The sequence below is a fragment of the Typopeltis vanoorti genome, chromosome 10, assembly GCF_054136105.1.
Source record: "Typopeltis vanoorti isolate ZY-2024b chromosome 10, IOZ_Tvanoo_1.0, whole genome shotgun sequence".
NCBI lineage: Eukaryota > Metazoa > Arthropoda > Arachnida > Uropygi > Thelyphonidae > Typopeltis > Typopeltis vanoorti.
The window spans coordinates 48,119,099-48,139,625 of NC_143558.1; the positions used below are offsets into that span (position 1 = coordinate 48,119,099).

Here is a 20,527-nt window from a genome sequence, read left to right on the forward strand (position 1 = left end):
ACCTGTTGATTGATCGCTGATTTGGAGCAGCTATTTCTTTTAAAAGCCAATCTCCACATAAAGGATAACATATGAATATACAATGTAGAGCTACTCTACAGTCAACCCACAAACTGCCTTTACGACTTCAAATATACGTGACTTGAGATTTAAACCATGTCCCCCCCCCCCTTTTTTTCTGCTGGTTTTCTTGGGGAACGGAGATAGTTGACCCTTAAAGAACTGCCAGTTATATAGCAAGAGGAACCTATATCAATTTGTGTCTCTGCACAAAATTTTGTTTAATAAAAACTTACCATAAACTATTTGGCAATCATAAATTTGCCCATTTTATAGAAGGAAAAATACATTTTTATGGAGGGGAGTAGTGGAAATATCACATCTGTGACCAAAGCCTCATGGCTGTGAACAAAACATATCAGCAAAAATCAATGATTTAGAACAGAATGAATGAGAGAGTGGAACCATTTTGCTTTCTTTGAAAGAACACTGCTTCTAATTCACTTAAAATATATAAGAAGCTTATATAGGCTAGAAAGGACTGAAAACAAGTCAATTATTATTTTCCTCGTTTCATTTTCCATTATAATTGCTGCTGCAGAGAAACACCATGAGAAGAATCTTCGTATGTGCTGTTTCCTTAAGATTAGGTCAGCAATGTTCACTGCTTTCTATTGTATACTGAAAACTCTCTCTCTCGTAATTGCAAAAACAGTTCTCTCTTTTATTAGGTCTAAAAATCAATGATTTTTAACATGCAAATAATGAAGCCAACATGAAAGAGAATATGATATTCAACGAGCAAAGATTCTTTTACAGTTTTTATAACAAAACCGAAAAATTGCTTGCTGATTCATCTGTAACTTGAGTCTTATAAACTGATCACAAATGTTGCAGCATTTGGCTAATTTTAAATCACCATTCCAATAAACTTTATAAAAAAGCAGTGAAAACTCCACAAACATCTTGATGTCCTTATTTGACATTGCAAAAACTGTATCATAGGCAAAACAACTGGTATATAAAATAAACAAAAGGCAGGAAGATCAATGCAAGATTATCTATGAGCAACCAAATGACTGACATCCAAGGATAACTTCACTGCATGCATCACTTGCACACAGAAGTTGCTTGCATCACTGATGTAATAAAAAAAAATATTTATTTTGGTCTTCAATGAAGTGGTTATTACAACTTAATTTTAATAAAAATTAAGTGCTCCACAAATTTTCAACAAAATCATTTCACCCATTTGAGTTGTTTCATGCAAAAGACTGGACAGAAATATATGATAAAGCAATAAATACCTGTTTTCTTGCAAATAAACATAAAAATAAATCCAGAGAAGAAGGGGGGGGGAAATGCAATCAGTTCTTAAAAGTTACATGTGCATGTTCTATGTGCAAATACCAAAATTTGACTTCCATTTCTGAACTTGAAAATGTATAAATAATCTATTATAAGCAAAATTCAACCATGGTGAAAGTATAGCACTTGTGTGCCACCTGTTCTATAGTGTTAAAATTATTGAAATACAAGCAATGAAGTTTTTTGTTTGCATATGTTATTTTTTTTTATATAGAGTTGTTGTATGCACTCCTATCCATATGTGAATGTAAATTTATGACACATTAACAGTGAAGGTGAGATAATCCAAAAATTGTATTTCTTCTGAAAAATAAATATTTTCTCATACCATTAAGCAAGGTAGTGGAACGACACCAGGTGATGATGAAAATCATCACCTGGTGTGGTGATGAACACCATTTAAGGTCTTTCACAAACATCAGTATCAACAGTAGGATTGTAAAAATTAAATAAAAACGAAAAAAAAAATACATGCAATTAATAAAAACTAGAAAAAAGAATCCTTAGCCCACCAATATTACTAATGGACTATAGGTTTAAAACCTTTTTGTAGGTAGGAGCCACGGGGGAAAAAAAAAAAAAAAATATATATATATATATATATGAACCTATAGGTAGCAAAGCAGAGTGATAGTCTGAGTAGCCAACTAAATCATTCAGCCTTATTTTATTAAGACAGATATTGGAACATGCAGAAGGTTAATATATAATAATACTTAAAATCATGAATTTCTCCTATGTTGATTTTAATACAAAAGCATTTCTTTAGAAATATGTCGACACTTTTGCCATTACAGTGGTAGTACACAAAGTTTTTGGAAACCATTGCTCAAACTTGTTTTCAATTTTAACAAAAATCTAATCATCTGTGACACAGTTAATTATCTAAAGAGCTGGATGAACAGAAATTTTTAAAACGGATATTAATGAGAAAACAGACCCATCATAATGTTCTCTGAAATCATCTGTGTAATTTCAGTAGCTTTTTAAGCATGCATACAGAAAGACTTCTCTTAATAAATCACTGTTATATGTGTTTTATTAATAAGATTATAAGTAGGTCTTGATATCTAATGTAATAATTATTTTATAAATAATCATTTGCAATTTGTCCAAGTTTAATATTTATGCTGAAAGAACATATTAAGGTAGTACAACACCATATTCTGTCCTGAAGATATTTTCAGGTGCAAACTTCGTTTGCTCACACTTGGATAAAGGATTAAACTAAATTTATTATAGTCTAACCAAGTGAAAAATAAACTTTCAACATCTTTCTTTAAATCCAGAGTAATTTAATAAAAAAGGTGGCACACCTTTTGGCAACTCCTATAGGTAAAGATGACCTCGCTATTGCTTTGCCTGGTATCTCCACCTCTGGGCCTGGCTCCCACTGAAGAGACCTCAATAAAGGTTGAAACTAGTCTGGGTAGTTTCAACGAAGGAGATGTGTTTTGCATTATGGGAGATGGGATAGGAGTGTTGTTAGCTTGGTCCACCTTTGCTACGAGTTGCCCGGTGTGGTTGTACTACCTTACTTTGTTTGCTCACACTTGGATAAAGGATTAAACTAAATTTATTAGCAGTATCAAGAAAGAAGATTAAAGCAATCTAACCAAGTGAAAAATAAACTTTCAATAACATATTTAATGATGTCTTTTTTATATTTGTTATTACCACTCTTTTTAGTCTTATTAATTTTGCAAGTATTAGTTTATATGTATGTATGTATCTAGCTCTCATCCACGAAAGGTTTTCTGTAAACCCCTATAGTATATTTGTACCGCAGATGGGCTAAGGACTTTTTTCCTGTTTTTTTTTATTATTAATTTTATGTATAGTTTTGTATTTTTATTTATTTTTTACATAGTCCAGAAACCCTGCTCAAGAGACCAAACATAGAACTTTTTCAATCCACTTCAGGCCTCCAATAAGCAGGGGAGGGGGTCTCACACTAGAAATGAAATTAATTTCCGACCTAAAGACAATCACAAACATCCATGCCAATAGCAGGAATTCAAACTCACAGCATGTTGGTTGGAGAGTGGATATGTTAACCACTCAGCCAACCAGGCTGGCAATACGTATGCATTGCTGTCCTGCCAGCATATAGATACACAGACACAGAATAAGTTTTTTTTTTCTTTTGAAAAATATGAAAGGCAGCTCACAGTAGATGAAAAGTTTAATACTTAATACAGTAGCTTTGATTTTTTCTTTTAATATTTCATTAGAATATTTAAATTTTTTTTGTCTATACCTTAAAGCAACCATGTGTCCTGATTTTTAGGTCTATGTCCTGTTTTTCTCCAAAAAAAAAGCTGCAGGGACACCAAAATGTCCTGTTTTTGAGTTCACTACTCAGTCATCATAACATACCACCATACATGGCTATACTGAAATGCACAACCTCTCACATATGTAGTAATATATTAACACTGGCTGGCAATCAATCTTGGTAGTTTTTCTGGATTTTCTTTCTTAATGTGAAATGTTTTATTTTAAACTTTAAATGAGTTAATACATTAAATTACATTTTTATTATAAAAATAAATAATTTTCTGTGTACTTTTAATACTGAGTTACAGAAAAAATCTAGTCATCAAATCTAATTTCCATTTTTCAGGTTTAAAATTTCATAAATTTTTAAAGGATTGGCCAAATTTATTGGAGATCTTGTCTTCTGACAAATACTATAATTTATGTATTACATTATTAATATATTTGCATCTTTTATAAATTAAAATGCATCTTTAAGTTCACTGTATGAATTATTAATTTATGCAATAAAAATTATTGCACAACTACACAATGTAGCAATAGTACTTTTTATTATTACAAATTATTAAAAATATCTTGGGGGGGGGGGTCCCTTTTGTGTCAAACAATAACGGTCTTATTAGCCATAACTGTTAGTGCCTGTATTCATTCATATATTTACAGGACTCATTCTACCTTCAAAACCTAAAAAAAAAACATTCAATAATCACTGCTTTATTCAACGAAGACTGAAGAGCCATAAACCCATGTTTATTTCCAGAACAATGGTTCTGCATATTTAAACAGTATCCGACCCGCAATACTAATGTTCTACAGATTTTCAACTTTTCATAGATGACATAAAAAACAAAAAGATAAAGTCCCTTCGTGCAGATTAAAAAAAAAATTATATGTTAGCAATAAGGACAGGAATGATGTACAATATTGTCTGGGGATTATCTAGCTGAGAATAAGTATGGGTAAAAGAAAAATAAATAAATAATATAACTATTTAAAAAAAAGGTATAATTTTTTTGTTAAAATTCAGGGGAAAATATTTTATCATGTAATTTTTTTTAAAGATTTGTATTTGCATTACTATATCTATAAGAAAGTAAACATTGTGTCTATTATACTCACAACGTTTGTTTGATGAGAATCTGAGTGAGAAGAAAGAGATCCAAGTGCATTAGAAAATACATAAACATTCATTAGAGCAGCACACTAAATGCATAAAAATAAATATGATTGACATTAACTAGAAAATTCTTGGTTTTTAAATACTACCATTTATATATATATATATATATATATGTATGTGCTGGACAAGTTTTGTAACTTACTTCCTTCTTAACTCTTTAGAGGATCAGTTCCTAGCTAATAATTCAGAAACAAAATAGTCAGCTGTAAAGTGCTTTTAACTTGTTTTTATCAAAATCATTTATTCCATTTTATGTCCAAAGCTTGTCAACTATATATGTGAGCTGTGTTTTGAAGTAAAAACCTATGTTTTCAGAAGAAAGAAATCTTGGTACCAAAAACCAGTTAAGTCAGCCCCACCTTAAAATTCCTTTACCTCGATGAAATCTAAATGTTTTTTCTAAGCGATCACACACTGCTACACCACACCATACAAGCATTGCAAGCCACTTTAACTTAAATATCATAATATTTAACATGAAATAATATATGTTTGTAAAAGGAAACAATATAAAGCAGTATGAACTGTTTAAAGATTTTTGAAATTTTGAAAAAGATTTTGAAAAAAGATTTTCAAAAGCTATCATTGCACTGATAGCTATTGAAAAAGACAATTTTCTTTAGGAATTTTTGCTTATCTATGTTAAAAATTTGTCAAAAAAATTAGAATATATGTATTCATTGCATTTATCATTCATACACTAAATAACAAACCATCAAATAATAAACTCTGTTTTTCTACGAGCACATTGTTATAACAGAGATCCAGGTCATGGGCATATATGACATAATTTAAGGAAGTAATCAAAAAATTGCTTTTTTTTTGTAATGTAATTATTCATTCATTCATCAATCTATTTATTTATTTCTCTAAACCACAATATAAAAAAATTTTAAAAAAATAATAAAAAATTTAAAGAATATGTACTGTATCAGTCACAAATGAACAGAACAGGTCTGTGATAAAATGCATTCATTAGTGAGACATTGGTAAATGCTTTCTAACATTAGACAACTGAATCCAAAGAATAAGTAAAATTAATGGCATTAATTATAGTGCATCAAATAAGCAAACTGTTAGCCAATAAATACTAGATTAATAGATACAGGGAGAATGTATTCAAAATTTTTTGAGTGGGTCAGGGGCAGGGAGGGGGTGATAGAGAGCATATATGGAAGGACAGAACAAACCCAAAATTTTTTTTAACCTTGAAAAGATACACTGAGTGCATCACATTCCCCAATACATTGCTAAAATAAGTTATACCTTTCTAAGATACAGTATGTATATTATGTTCACTTTATACTATTAGAATATAATAATAAAGTAACAAAAGGGCATAATTATATATAATAGCCAATAATTATATGGAAATGGACAGACCATTAATTATATTAGCCTATCCAACATGAACCCTCAGCCCCTCCCTCTTCAAATACAGAGCTGATAAATATTAATTTAAAAAATATCACTATCAAACTAAAACATGTAGGTAAGAAACTGTGTTTAAACCATTAAATTTCAAATCTTTAGTAATGTCACTTAATCTAAAGTTAAATCTAAACGGTTGTAATCTGTTGTAAAATAAATTCAAATTTAATTTATGTAGCATTAAATTAGGGTTAATAAATTTTCAAACTTTAAGAAAAATTTATTTTTGAATTTTAAAAGAGAATTTTACTGAGAACTGCCCGTTTAAAACTAAATTTCAAGAATACAGAAGCAACCAAAGTCACATTAATATTCATTAGGAGTGGTCTTTCAGGAAAAACTGGAAATAGTGATTATATGTATTAACAAGAATAATTTGATTAAAAAAAACATGGATAATTCAGACAAATGTGAAACAGAATCGTGAATCTGATTTTGAGTGGTTTCCTTTAATTAAAAAATTTATATGTCAGGAAAAAGATGAAATTGGAAATAATTGCTGAATAAATACTATAAAAATAAATAAATAACTGGCACATAACATCTACATTTATCATATGAAAATATTCTTAAACATATTCTAAAATTGGTTTAATCCATTTTTATGCACAAGGGGAAAAAAGGACCTTAAAAATAAGTCTTTGGACTCCAAGTGATGTGATAATGATGATAATAATAATAAATTAGCTAACATTATCTGATCAAATATAAATAAAATTTTATAAAAGTAGTGTTATCTTTGGTTCAGAGTCTCTGATAATAGATTTCCATTTAAATGCATATAGAATAAAATAATCCAAGACAGACAAGGACAAGAGAGACTGTGTGCATGTGCTTTTCTGAAAATAATTTACAGTTGCCTGTGGGACAATCTGGTTTTATTCTGAGACCGAAAATTCAGTGTATTCCTTTAATTAATTGTATATATTAATAAGAATAATTATATGAAACATAGATATTATGCATAATTATTTTAGGAAATTAAAAGGCTCATTATATTTAATCAAGCAGGGAAGACTTTATGGTTGCTTCTAAGAATCCACAGGTGCAACAAAATAATTGCCAACGTGAACTGTTAGAAATATCTAACAAAAATTCTTGATAAGTCTTGTGACTCTATGAAGGTGTCAGGAAAATAATAATAAAATAAATAAACCATTACTAAACATCAGATGGATCACAATATCGTTTAATGATACTGAAAAAAAATCTTCCAATTCTTGCAACCATTTGGAAGACCAAAATAAACACAAAATAATTTTTTTGTTTACAGTACAGTCCAAGTTAATGACAAGCTCTCATATTCGCGAAAAAAAAAAAAATTGACCAATATATGAATACCAACATATACCAAATAAACTTATTTTCAGCAAAATATTTAATATTAAATATATTTATCCTACTACCATTTATAATACTAAACGGTTAGCTATACTGGAAACTCCAGCCTTTTTAAGGACAGGGAATTTTCACTAAAGCAGCGGCCTACGAATTGCAGCTTTCTTAATGTGAAGCAAATGTAAATCGCTGGTAAGGAAGTCTGCGTAATCAGGCATGCTCTCATTTCTGAAATTTAATAAGTATGATTCTGTACCATAGTTTTACACATAGGTGAAATGGGTAGATAATACTAATACCTTTTATTTTGGCATTCGGCAATATTTCCTAAATGTCAATGAACCTAGGTCCCAGTCTTGAAGTTTCCAACCACGATGTTATGAACACCGTGTTCAGCGATTATTTACATATATTCCATTTTGATAAACAAAGTTCCAAAACGGCAACTTGTAGCACCCAAAGTCGCTGAATTATTTATTGGTAAGGGTACTTCAAATGAAAAACGGAAAAACTCAAAACTGATAATTACGATAGCACTGCATGCAAATAGATTTAACTATAAATGCATTAGCCACAATGTGAAAGATTTTAACGCCTCGCACGTGAAATACTGTAGCATTATTTAAATAAAATATTGGGTTGCATATAAATAACAATATCGGACTATTTAATATGCAATTTTAAACACTAACAAATTGTCTTTATTCCCGGCATCGACAGAAATTACTACAGTAACGGTTATTTTGTAAGATTCAAATTAAAGGAAGCTAAAAATGGAATTGTACGCTTGTACCATTCCAGCCAAGTACTGAAAACGGAACACGAACTAAACCGAGAAGTTTCGAAATATTAATTTTGATGGATCAAACAGTTGTACAGCTTCAACTGACCTTGGCATTTCTATATGCATTACTGAGAACAACTACTCAGCTTATTAAATGTTGACAGACCACATTCTTACATAGAAATACGAGTACCGGTAAAATTACAATAAAGAGCCAAGCGATAGTCGCGCTCACAAAACTCCTGTAGCACCCATCACGTGTGAATAGTCTTTGAAATGCTACACTGTTGCCTGATTCCAGTTACTTTAGGCTTAGCCATCTCTTATCTACCCTGACCGCTTAATCGTCACTGTCCGAATATAACTTACCTGTCTAGATACTGGCCTGCGGTTCTTGACGTTGCCTCGTTACTTGCCACGCATCCTCTGAATCGGACGAAATGAAAACTGATGCACTTTACTCGAACTCTACAAAATACCCTTCCAGACTAAAAGCGGAAACCAAGCAGATGATATAAGAAAGGAAACAAAATTCTTGTATCTCCAAATTAATATATTTTTGCACGTCTAATTCATAAGTGAAACAAAACTACCATAGAGTTTCTCAAACACAACTTTTACAACCTGAATGAGCGTCGAGAGGCGGGTATCACCGTGTGCCGCAGGTGTTGGCGATTGCAGCGCCTCACACGTGGAATTCAATAAACCAAATCTAGCCTATGAACTTACTTGAAGCTAAACCTCATTGTTGCATTGCAAAACAAGAGTTTTGTTAACTACCCTTTAAATAAAATATCCTCAGCATGTTAAAAAAGAAAATTTAAAGATAAGTTAAAATTGATATAAATCAGTTATCCATATATCCATATTTATTTAAAGATAAGTTAAAATAACTGTTCGATAGGAGAGATGCATGTAAATCGCGAATAATCAAGCGAAGTTTATTCGCAATATAGCAGTCCTAATAAAATAGCAAAGAATATTTAAAGAAAAAATATGTATAATTCTTAGAAGCTTTTTCAACTTTCACATTGTAATGCAAATATCATTTCTTACAAACGCTCAGAAAATTCAAACATGATAATTACATCACTGCTTTCACCGATGGAAGATAGATGGCGCCTAAAAGCAAAGGTTGATATCACGGCGCCGACTTCGAACAGGTAGAAAGAATTGAAAAGGAAAATAACTATGTATAAAATAAATACGGATAAATTAACTCACTTATGTAAATTTTCCTAAAATTATGTTTAGCTTCAATATTTAATATGAATTCAGTTCAGCAGCTACAGCTATTTAAAATTAAAAAGGTGGAAATTTAGAATTTCATATACTGTATTTCTAAAATAACTGAAATTCAAAATAATAACAGAATAAAAGAAAATGTTTATGTTTATCATTAAGTAAACGTTGCCTTTAAGTTGTTTTTTAAATCTTTATGTGAATGAATAAGTCGTGGATGAAATGTTGCCACATGTGTTGACAGAATGTGCAAACCTGTTTCTGGAATAGTTAAGATTTTTGAAGAGATTAGTTTGGAACAGATTAAATTATATGAGGAAAAGATTTTATATTGAGATCAATATGGATTTGTTACGGAGGTCTTGTTTCAATAATCTTACATATGATGATAAGATAACTAAAGTAGTGGATAAAGATGATACCTATCCGGTAATATTTCTAGATTTTGCAAAAACTTTTGACAGACTATCACATAATAGATTGCTGCATAAGTTACAACAAATGGATTTGAATTATCGTTTAGGTGAGTGAATAGGAAACTAGCTCTGTAATGGATATCAAAGGATATACGAGGAACTGTCTCTGAAAAGGAGAGTTGCTAGCGAGATCCCACATGGTTCTGTTCTAAAACATCTACTGCTTAATCTGTTTATTAACGGTGTTGTAAGTGCTTTGCAAGAAGATATTCAACTGTTTGAAAATTTAAAAAGGTAAGCGAAACTATTGAAAATGACCCTGATGTAGTAGTGTTTCACAGCGAATTGGATAAACTGGCTATTTGGGAAGATGAATGAGGATGACAATTCGTCATTAATAAATTTAAGTGGTTTTGCACTTTCAACCCGCAAATTTAATCATGTGTAGCACATTGGTCAGGAGATGGAGGACGCTAATTATCTTGGGATATTGGTGGGTAGAGAGTTGGAGTTCAAAGGACATATAGCCAAAGAAATAAAAACTGCACAAAGAAATGCCACTATAGTAAGAATTATTGACAAGTAGAGATGAGAGTTGTCATTCTACTGTATACTTCTTTGATTAGGACACAAATGGATTCCAGTGTTCAGATTTGCTGTGTTGGATTTCTAGGAGAGAAGCAAGCTCTGAAAAAAAGGTTTAGAGGCAACAAAAGAAGTATCGGTTTTGTGAAATGCTCTGATGACTGGTTGAAAGTATGTAAATTGCAGTTTGATAAATTGACGGAGAGGGGTGACATGAACCAGACATAAATTGTTAAGAGGAACTTACCAGACAGGTTCAGGATATTTTTCAAAGGGTTCATGAAGAGAAAGGAACTGGGACAAGAGGTCATTCTTGGAAATTGTTTAAATGAGTGGTGAATAAGAGAGTGAGACGTGGCTTTTTTATTTTTTTTACATGGAGAATGGTTAGTAAATGGAATATGTTTCCAGTAATGCACAGACATTGAATTAATCTCGAGTATGACAGATATTACCCTCTATTCACATTGCTTCTTAGAGTTATTCCTTTGGTAAGTCATCACTTTCAGAAAGTGTTTACATAATAATATTCTGTTATTCTCTATCCCCAAGGGGAATATGTTAATTTGGAAATAGGGGAATTTGTATTTTTGTTATTATATTCGATTGTTTGTGTAGTTAATTGTGAAAACATTCATAATAATGATACTGTTCTTAAGTGACAATACCATTTTTAATTTCTCTTAGGCATGAAGATTCTTTTCTATATCTCTGAACAAGACACTCAAAAATCAATAACAAATGTTTGCTTCCCTTACAATAATTTATCTCTACCTTTTGGCAACCGGTAGGCAGCTGTCTCCACCGTGAGTCGTAAGTGGTACTTTGAGTTCATGGCTACTGATTAGTTATTCGCTTACAGGTGACAACAGTACGATAGGCAACTGCCAACATCTCATGTTCTTAATTCTCACAGTTAAATAGATTGCCGTAAAGAGACGGCAGATGAGTATTGCCATTTCGCGATCCCTAACCCTGACACAATGTATTAATGTCTGAAATGGTGCAAGTTTTACAGTCGATTATCTTCACTTTATGTGACAGAAAAAAAAAAAAAAAATGAGCTTCCAGTAGGAAAAAATAAAACGCTTGCTCGTGCTAGAGATCGACTAATTCAAGAACCAGTCAAAGAAAGGATTAGAAAATGTTCCTCTAGTCGGTGACTATAATAGAATCTAGGTCATTCTTCGGGTAGCCTGGAGTTTGGGAGTGCAAACATCACTTCCCTGGGGATACACGGGCCTCTTTTATTATTAGTTATACCACTAAAAAAATTCCATAGTATTTATCATTTGCTATAATGCTTGATAATATCACTCGTTGCTTTTCTGCAACAAGGGATCTTATTCATCATTTATTCAGGAAGACTTCAAGATATTTAATAAGCCTAAGGTGTTTTTTAATCGGGTACATCCTTCAAATTAGGAGAGAAGGGGTTGTAATCAGAAAGCTAATTCTAATTAGTTACAAAATTAATTATAACTTATATTTTTGAGTAATATTTTACAATTGTATTTTGAGTAATTTATATAAATCTTGCATTTTGAAAACTAAAAACTATATATATATCCACTTGAAGGATCCTTTTCTAGAAGTGTGTATATGCTTAAGCTAATATTTTTGTAATATGCTTTGCAGGATTAAGGATTAATCATAAAAGCGAAGAAATTTGTATTATGAGAGTGTTCCATTAATATTCCTTTACTATATGTTTATTCTCTTTTTTTGAAGCTTTGGTTTCCTCTGTCTCTTTCCCTTCATTCTGCCTTAACCAGATTAATAACAGATGTCAAGGAAAGGAATTACATTTACTGGAAAATGACTTGATGTGCTTTTAATTATTTTGAAAAAAAAAAAAAGAAAGAATAGATCTATAAAGAAATATCGTCCTACTGCATAGGCACGAATATATACGATGTCCCAAGTGTAATTAACTATGAAAAATATCGAGAAAAATGTAGAAATTAAAAAAAAAAATAGAAATTAAGAAATGTGACCCATATCTCGAACTTCCTAATATTAACCAATTGAGAAACATTTTACCTTATTAGGGTTATCAGGTTATCTTATCTTGTGTCCTATGCCGAAAACGATTAAGCAGCCTTCCAATATGTCAAATATGTCATACGACCCAATGGGTCATCTCTTCAAGTATGGATGTCATGTTCAAATCAGTTCTTCACTATAAATAATCCTGTAATGAATTGGTTGTACAAAAATTTGAATTTTATATGATATTTTATATTCAGATGACACCAGGGCCGTACTTATGCACAGGAGACTCTAACTGGGGTCTCTAAAAATGAGGGCCACTTTAAGGGCCCCAAAAAATGTGGGAGGGGACCTGGAGCGCTCTAGCTCCTCAGGGCCCCTGCCCTGAATATTTTTTCGATCTCAATGATGTCGGAATGCAGTATATCAAATCCCAAAATACAGGAATGGACTATATATTGAAAAATAAAAGAATAAATAAAATAAATAAATAAATAAAAACATAATATAAATAGACTCTATTTTATTATTCATGGAGCTATTTACATTATGTATAAATGCGTATATAATAGTACACTTAAGCAGCTACATTATTTATATATTTCGTTAGTAGTAAAAATCCTTCAAAAGCATATTTAGAGTTGACTGCATTCTGCAAATTTAGCATCTTATGTTTTTGTCATTTCTCTGCATTCAAAAGATTAGATTTATCGTTTTATACTTTATTTTAAACTGCTTTATCATTCTGCTTATAATCTGCCCAGAATGCATTACCCGAAATGTGTTATTATTATTATGTTTGTTGTTGTTGTTGTTAACCTTTGAGGTTAGATCATTTATTTTTAATAATAACAAGAGGAAGAATAGGAAGTTTTTTAAAAATTAAAATGAGTCATTTTATTCACAAAATTAAGTCATAAAATTTTAATTATAGAAGTGATACAACAATCACAAAAAAACAAAAATTAAAAAAAAAAAAGATTTTCCCAAATGTTGATGTTGTCATTAACACAAATTAAAAGTAAGGATAATAAAAATAATAAAACAATTTCTAAGTAACTGTTAGAGGTTATGTGTTAGGGTTCTTGTTATTTAATATATTCATGAATGATTCAAAATATTAATGATTTCTAATAACGAATTAAAATATTTACGTAACTTCAACTCTTTTCAGACATGATCTCAGAAAAGTAGGGTATAATATTTAATGTGAATAAATGTAAGCATATGAAATTTCGTAAAAGAAACTTAAAACGTAAAAGAAACTTCAATTAAATCTCCTCTTGCATAGCAATCTACACGTCCAACAGAAAGTGTGCTTTGCATTATGGGAAACTGAGGCATTGATGTGACGTCATCTGCTACTATATACACGTGCATATTGTTTGCAAACGTTTCGGTAAAGGATTAAAACACGAATATACGCGAGATGAATATAAGTCGCGTATATTCATGATTTAATCCTTTACCGAAACGTTTGCAAACAATATGCACGTGCATATAGTAGCAGGTGACGTCACATCAATGCCTCAGTATCCCATAATGCAAAGCACACTTTCTGTTGGAGACGTGTAGATTGCCATGCAAGAGATTTTATCGAAGTTTATCATTTGTTTCGGGAGCAAGAGTTTGCTGCATTTGGCTGAACCTTGCTCTGTTAGAGATCATAATAAAAAGATAGTAAAGAAGGGACTTAGAACAAATGTATAACGTTCGTTTTCCAACCTATACATGGAACAGTGAATCTCGAGATACACATATTGGTTTGGTGATGGTGGCAGTTAGTCAATATGTGGTTTACCTACCATTTGCAATACCTTCAAAGGAGTAGTCGCGATGTCATCACAACATATGCCTTTTGAGTGGAAAAAACTTGGTTTTGAATACCATGAGATCCCTTTATAAGTAATTTTTGTTAACAGGAGGTGAGCGGTCAGGCTTTATACGGAGGTAGCAGGTTTTTTTTTTTTTTTTTTTTTTTTACGTCATGATCGAAAACAGGCAAAACGACAAAAGAACAGCAGCATTTAATGTGGTTCCCCCCTCCTTTTCTATATATACACATCTTTCTAACTTCTAAATTTTGAACTAATTATGAAGAATCTAGAATCTGTTATATTCTCTGTTATGGGAACAAGAGTTTAGATCCAGTCGTGTCCTTCCGTTACCTTTGTTTACAGGTACGATATGCCCACAGATGCGAGAAGACCCTTCGACACTTCTGCGCATGTCAGAAGAAGGAGAATCCATTGCGATAATAGGGCAATCGATCCGCTTTGTGGGATGAGTTGTTTATTATTACACGTCGGAAAATTAACTTCTCTTTTATGAATATTGTAGTTTATAAAGTGGTCACTATTTTGCTTGTATAACAGTTCGAAAATGTTACGTATAATTATGATTATTATTATTATTACATCACACCTCCAGGGAGTTCAAAGACTCATCGAGGGAGGGCATCTACTCTACAACTCTTCGTCTCACTACTCCATCAAACTTCATCATCTAACACCAACGCCATCTACCGCCGCCTACCACCACTAATACTTTCACAGACAATTACAAACATTCATGCCCACGACGGGATTCGAACCCGCAATCTTTTGGCTGAAAAGCGGATAGGCCAGCCAGGCCAGCAACGTGATAAAGCACGTGATTTCGCGTGTTGGTGACACCAATTCGAACGTCGCCTTATTTCTTTCTTCCCTTCAACATGAATTGACTCTTCTTGGTACCAAGCCAACTGAGGTTCTCGTATCTGTGGTCGGACATTTCTAGTTCCACTGCCTTCTTCTACCCTTTCTGAAAGTACTGGCTAATTTGTATGTTGTTGTAGAATTCTTTTCCCAGCAAATGTTCTAGGTTACTCATTTCACCAAACTAAGTACGCCATGATTTAAAACTACAGTCAATAAGCATTTCTATGTTGTGGTTCGTGTTTACCGTATTTATTCAAAATTTTCAATATTAAAGATAAACTCTTTGCCGTGAATTATTTTATAACACGTGGATATACTGTTTTTTTTTTTTTAATGGAAACCTATAACGTTAATTTCAAGTTCAGAGAATTGCGTTGCGAAGCAGACGATTTGAGATCATTCGTTCATTTTATCTGGAAACTTTATTTAAAGGTCAGAATTAAAACGACAGTATTGTGTGCGTGTGTGTGTGTGTGTGTGTGTGTCGCTAATCTTCGGAATGTTCGGAAATCTAATCCCACAGTCCCATAATCTAATCCCATAATAAATAATAATATACTATAGGCTTATAACATTTCATTTTTATTATTATAAAAGTATAAATAAATCCTCTAACGCAGTAGGCAGAGTAGCCCTGTCCTTCAGTCTACTAATAGTGAACTCAAGCTATCAATGAAAACGAAAAGATGCCCACCTGAATCTTGGAGGGAGAGTATCACAGGCAACTGTCGCCATCTCGTGGCCCTAAACCTTATATTATTGTCTATAATAATGTGAGTTCTCAGTGGAGTTTTTGAAACTGTGGGATTAAAAATGGTGCGTTTGGGAGAGAAAGAACGCCTTTCATCAGTGTGAACTAAACCCAGGAAGATACTAAGGATAAATTAATTGCCTGCAGTTGAGTTAAGGGTTACTTGTACTTTTTGAGTGGGTACTTTTCAAAAAAGGTATATCAAACGCATTAAATCTTTACAATTGAGCAGACACGTCTTAAAAAGTCTAACTACCGATTAGTCAGAATATTAAGGGAACAGTCACTAATGGTCTGGGTGGCTGTTCCCCTATTGTACGACATTATACATATCCGAACTGTATGGAATACCAAGGCAGTAATACTCTGATCGTGAAGATACTTCGTATGCAGAATTTGTTTGTTTACACTTGGGGTTAAACAAGAATATAGTTTCTTAGAAGCGTGATTTTTTTTTGACAAATTTGAAAATTAAAATATACATTAAAAATTCCAATAATTAAAATAATTATTGGAATTTTGTAAATAACTCCAAATACAACTTAACTTTTTATATTATAATTCTAGTCTTTCCCCATCATGGTTTAAAGAAATTAGTAAAAGAAAAACAAACCAATTAATCTCCATACCAAAGTACATAAGTTCAATAGTATGGAAAAATACTTTAAGATGGCGCCACTGGCATAATTTGCACTTCAAGCGTTATTATTATTATTATTATTATTATCGTTCCGGGAAACTCCAAGGAGTCGACAGACTCATCGAGGGAGGCCCTAACATCATGTTAAGAACAACTATTCAACATTCACACAGTATCTATCATACCTTGCCTTGAACTCATTCACGGTCGTAGCACCCACAACAGACTCTGGAAGCTTATTCCACTCATTTACCACTCTCCAAGTAAAGAACCTAGCTCTAACACCCTTGTCAACCACGCTCTTGCCCAGCTTCCATGCATGGCCCCTAGTCCTCCCACCACCAGTCATATTTTCAAAAATATCTTCTGGATCAATCTTATAAAAACCCTTCAGTAATTTGAATGTCTCAATCATATCACCCCTCCTTCGCCTATCGTCCAATTTCTGCAACCCACAGATCTTCAACCTATTCTCATAAGGTTCATTCCACAGACCTGCTATCATCTTGGTCACTCGTCTCTGGACCCTCTCCACTTCCTCCCCATCACAAAGAAACCCTGGTGCCCATAACTGGGCACAGAAGTCCAGATGGGGTCTTATCAAGGCTCGATACAGAGGAACAACAACTTGTTCGTCTCTGCATGTTAAAGTATTTTTCAGAAGCCAAGTGATTGGTGAGCTGTTTTAGTTACTTTTGCAATGTGTCCCCTATCCACCAACACTCCCAAATCTCTGGCCTCATCAATCTCCTGGAGTATGATTCCACCAATGCGATATACTGCTGCTATTCTTTTCACCCCAAAGTGCATAACCTTACACTTTGCCACATTAAATTGACATCCATTTTTCCTAGCCCAGTCCTCCAAACTATCCAAATCATCCTGTAAAATTTTGACATCTTGTGCACTCACAATTGCTCTACCCAACTTTGCATCATCAGCAAACAAGTGAACACTTCCTCTCAGATCCTTTCCAATATCATTGATGAACAAATTGAAAAGCAGTGGTCCAAGAACAGAGCCCTGTGGCACTCCACTAGTCACAAGACGTCTTTTAGACTCCACTCCTGAATAAACCACTCTTTGATATCTCTCCTTCAACCACCCCCTTATCCATCTCACCAACCCTATATCTATACCCATCTGCTCCAGTTTACTGATTAGGGTTCCATGTGGTATTGTTAAATTGTGAATGAAGCTATGTTATGTAATTTATTATTTTTCATTCACATTTAACATTGCTTATTAAATATTAATCATGGTTTATATAAAATTGTTTATTATTCCTTGATTAAGAATTACTAATTAAATATTTACTCAAAACCTGACCTATTATTAACTTATAAAATAACAAAATGTATAGAATCTTGTATAACTAAATATATATGGTGTAACGTAAAGTGTTATTTTATATTTAACTGTATACGTAATCAAAAAGTTGAAGAAATAGCTTAAATATTATATTGTTCTTATTTGTGAAATATTTAATGTTATGTAATCACTCATGTAGCAGTAATAGAGCATACATTACATTGGCGAAATGTTTACGCTTAGTCTGTTGTCATGGAGACGCACGCGTAAACAACCACGAGTGAAGAGAGCGTGGCGTTCGAACGTAAGGTGGGAGTGAAGGTCATATAGAATAGAGAAGATAGAGCAGAGAGAGAAGGAAGGTCAGAAATAAGACAGAGAGGTAGAGAAGAATTATTATTAAGCGAGGGAGGAGAGAGTTTTGCGGAACCAAGATTATAGAATCCATAGGGCAGAAATTTATGAAAATAGTGTTCGGAAGTGAACCAATAAGTAGTGAATCATAAGGTTTAATATTATAAGTGAAATCAGCTGTCGTTATGAAGAAAGGTTAATGTCGTAATCAGATAAAAGGAAACTGGACAGTCAATGCGAAAATTCTGATTAGTTCCAGTTAATCTGAATTACGATTTTAATTCTATGTTGCCCTAGGAAAAGGTTATATTGATTACTTGGAGAAAAGCGAACAAGAAAAGATATTAGTACCTAATTACTGTTGTTTGGAATAGTGAAGTGCGACTTACAGTAATACAGTTTAAACTGTGGAGAATTTTTATTATGTGTGTTCCGCTAACGTTAATTAAGTTAATTCATAAGTGCTCTCTCAATAATTTGATGTATTGAAGAATTTGTCTGGTAAGAGTAGTTGTATAAGTTTGTCTATTCTAGCATTAACTGTGATATATCTCCGATGCTCAAGGACCGGAATTTATTTGTTTGGAATATTGCTTACATAGAGTATTGCCTGCTGTGAATATAAACATTGAGCTGATAGATTTGTGAAGACTGATTAAATGTGAAGTTGTTATATTAACTTGAAATAAGAAGAATTGTGTTTTTGAGACTGTGAATTGTATATGAAAGTTAGAACGTTGAATTGGAATGAGTGACCTAAGAAGTTGTATTAAGTTAATTGTATAGTTCCATTTTTAAATAGAGTTTTGTATTCGTTAACCATATCATATATTAAATGTTTTATTTTGTTGATCTAAATATTGTGTTTGCCTGAATTCCTTTTTATTGCACCGTTCATAAATATTCGAATCTAGCGGGAACCCCAAGTAAAAATGATAATAATTGATTCGGCCTAATGAGATGACTGCTAACCTAATTTAGAATTGATCCTACTATTTATATAGACTAATCCAAAGAATAGGGTGGCGCAGTATAAATATAAATTTCCCTACTTTTGGATTGGTGATCACTTCGTAATTAGTTATTTTATTCATAAAAGTGACTTAAGACTAGATGGTGAATTAGAACACGACAGAAAAGAGTCGTCACGACAGTATCCTATCAAAGGCCTTGGCAAGGTCCAGTAGTATCACTGTAAACCCATTACCCATATCCAGTTCAGCCGTCACTGTGTTATAAAACGTGAGCAAGTAACTGAGGCATGATCTACCCTTCACAAAACCATGTTGTCCCCCATACAATATCCCATTTTCATCTATCCAATCCTGTATTCTTTTCTTGACTAATTTCTCTAAGACCTTGACAATGATTCCTGATATGCTAATCGGTCGGTAATTTACAACAGCAGTCTTGGAACTACCTTTATGCAGTGGAACTATTTTCCCCTCCTTCCACCCGCTCGGGACTAACCCAGACCCGAGACTCAAATTAAACAAAATGGTCAAGGGTACTGACAATTCTTTAGCTGCTTCTCGTACAACACGAGCTGGTATACCATCCAATCCCACAGATGTATTGACATTGAGGTTATGCAATAGACTACTCACCTCCACTTCATTCACCACAATTCCCGTATAATCTACTGGTTTATTTGTTTCTGCAATGTCACCACCTGGATGATATACTTTTGCAAAGTGCTCACTCAGTAACTCAACTATCTCAACTGATTCAGTTACCTCCCTACCATCGGCATTATTTAAAATCATTCTGCCATATACATTTTTCCTTTTACTTGCTACATATTTAAAAAACTGTTTAGGATTCTCTTTAGCCTGCATGGCCAATGTTCTTTCGTAATCCTTTTTTGCTTTTCTTACCACACTCGTCACCCTTCTGGCCTGCGCTTTATACCGTTCATGTGCCTGCCGGTCACCCTTCTCTTTAAAGCGTTACAGTAATTATTATCTATTTTTGAAAGAAATATCCTCTACAGTTAATTTCGATTGAAATATGAAAATAATATCAAAACACCATTTTGTTGCTAATATAATTCTGCCCATTAATTTGCGCACGGAGATACTTACGGTAGATGATAAAATCCTTCTAGCGTCTAGCCTTTATTTATTTGTTTATATTTTTAAGCCTTTTCTTGTTTA

At 32.7% G+C, this 20,527-nt stretch overlaps 1 protein-coding gene across 1 annotated transcript in view; it reads right to left on the reverse strand.

Moving 5' to 3' along the window:
* The window catches only part of kst (spectrin beta chain, non-erythrocytic 5 kst), a 687,893-nt gene extending 679,027 nt beyond the window's left edge, over positions 1-8,866 (reverse strand). The window contains exon 1 of the mRNA XM_090398802.1: positions 8,751-8,866. The gene's annotated coding sequence lies outside the window, so the exon portion shown is untranslated. The remainder of the gene's footprint in view (positions 1-8,750) is intronic.
* Positions 8,867-20,527: the final 11,661 nt, after the last annotated feature.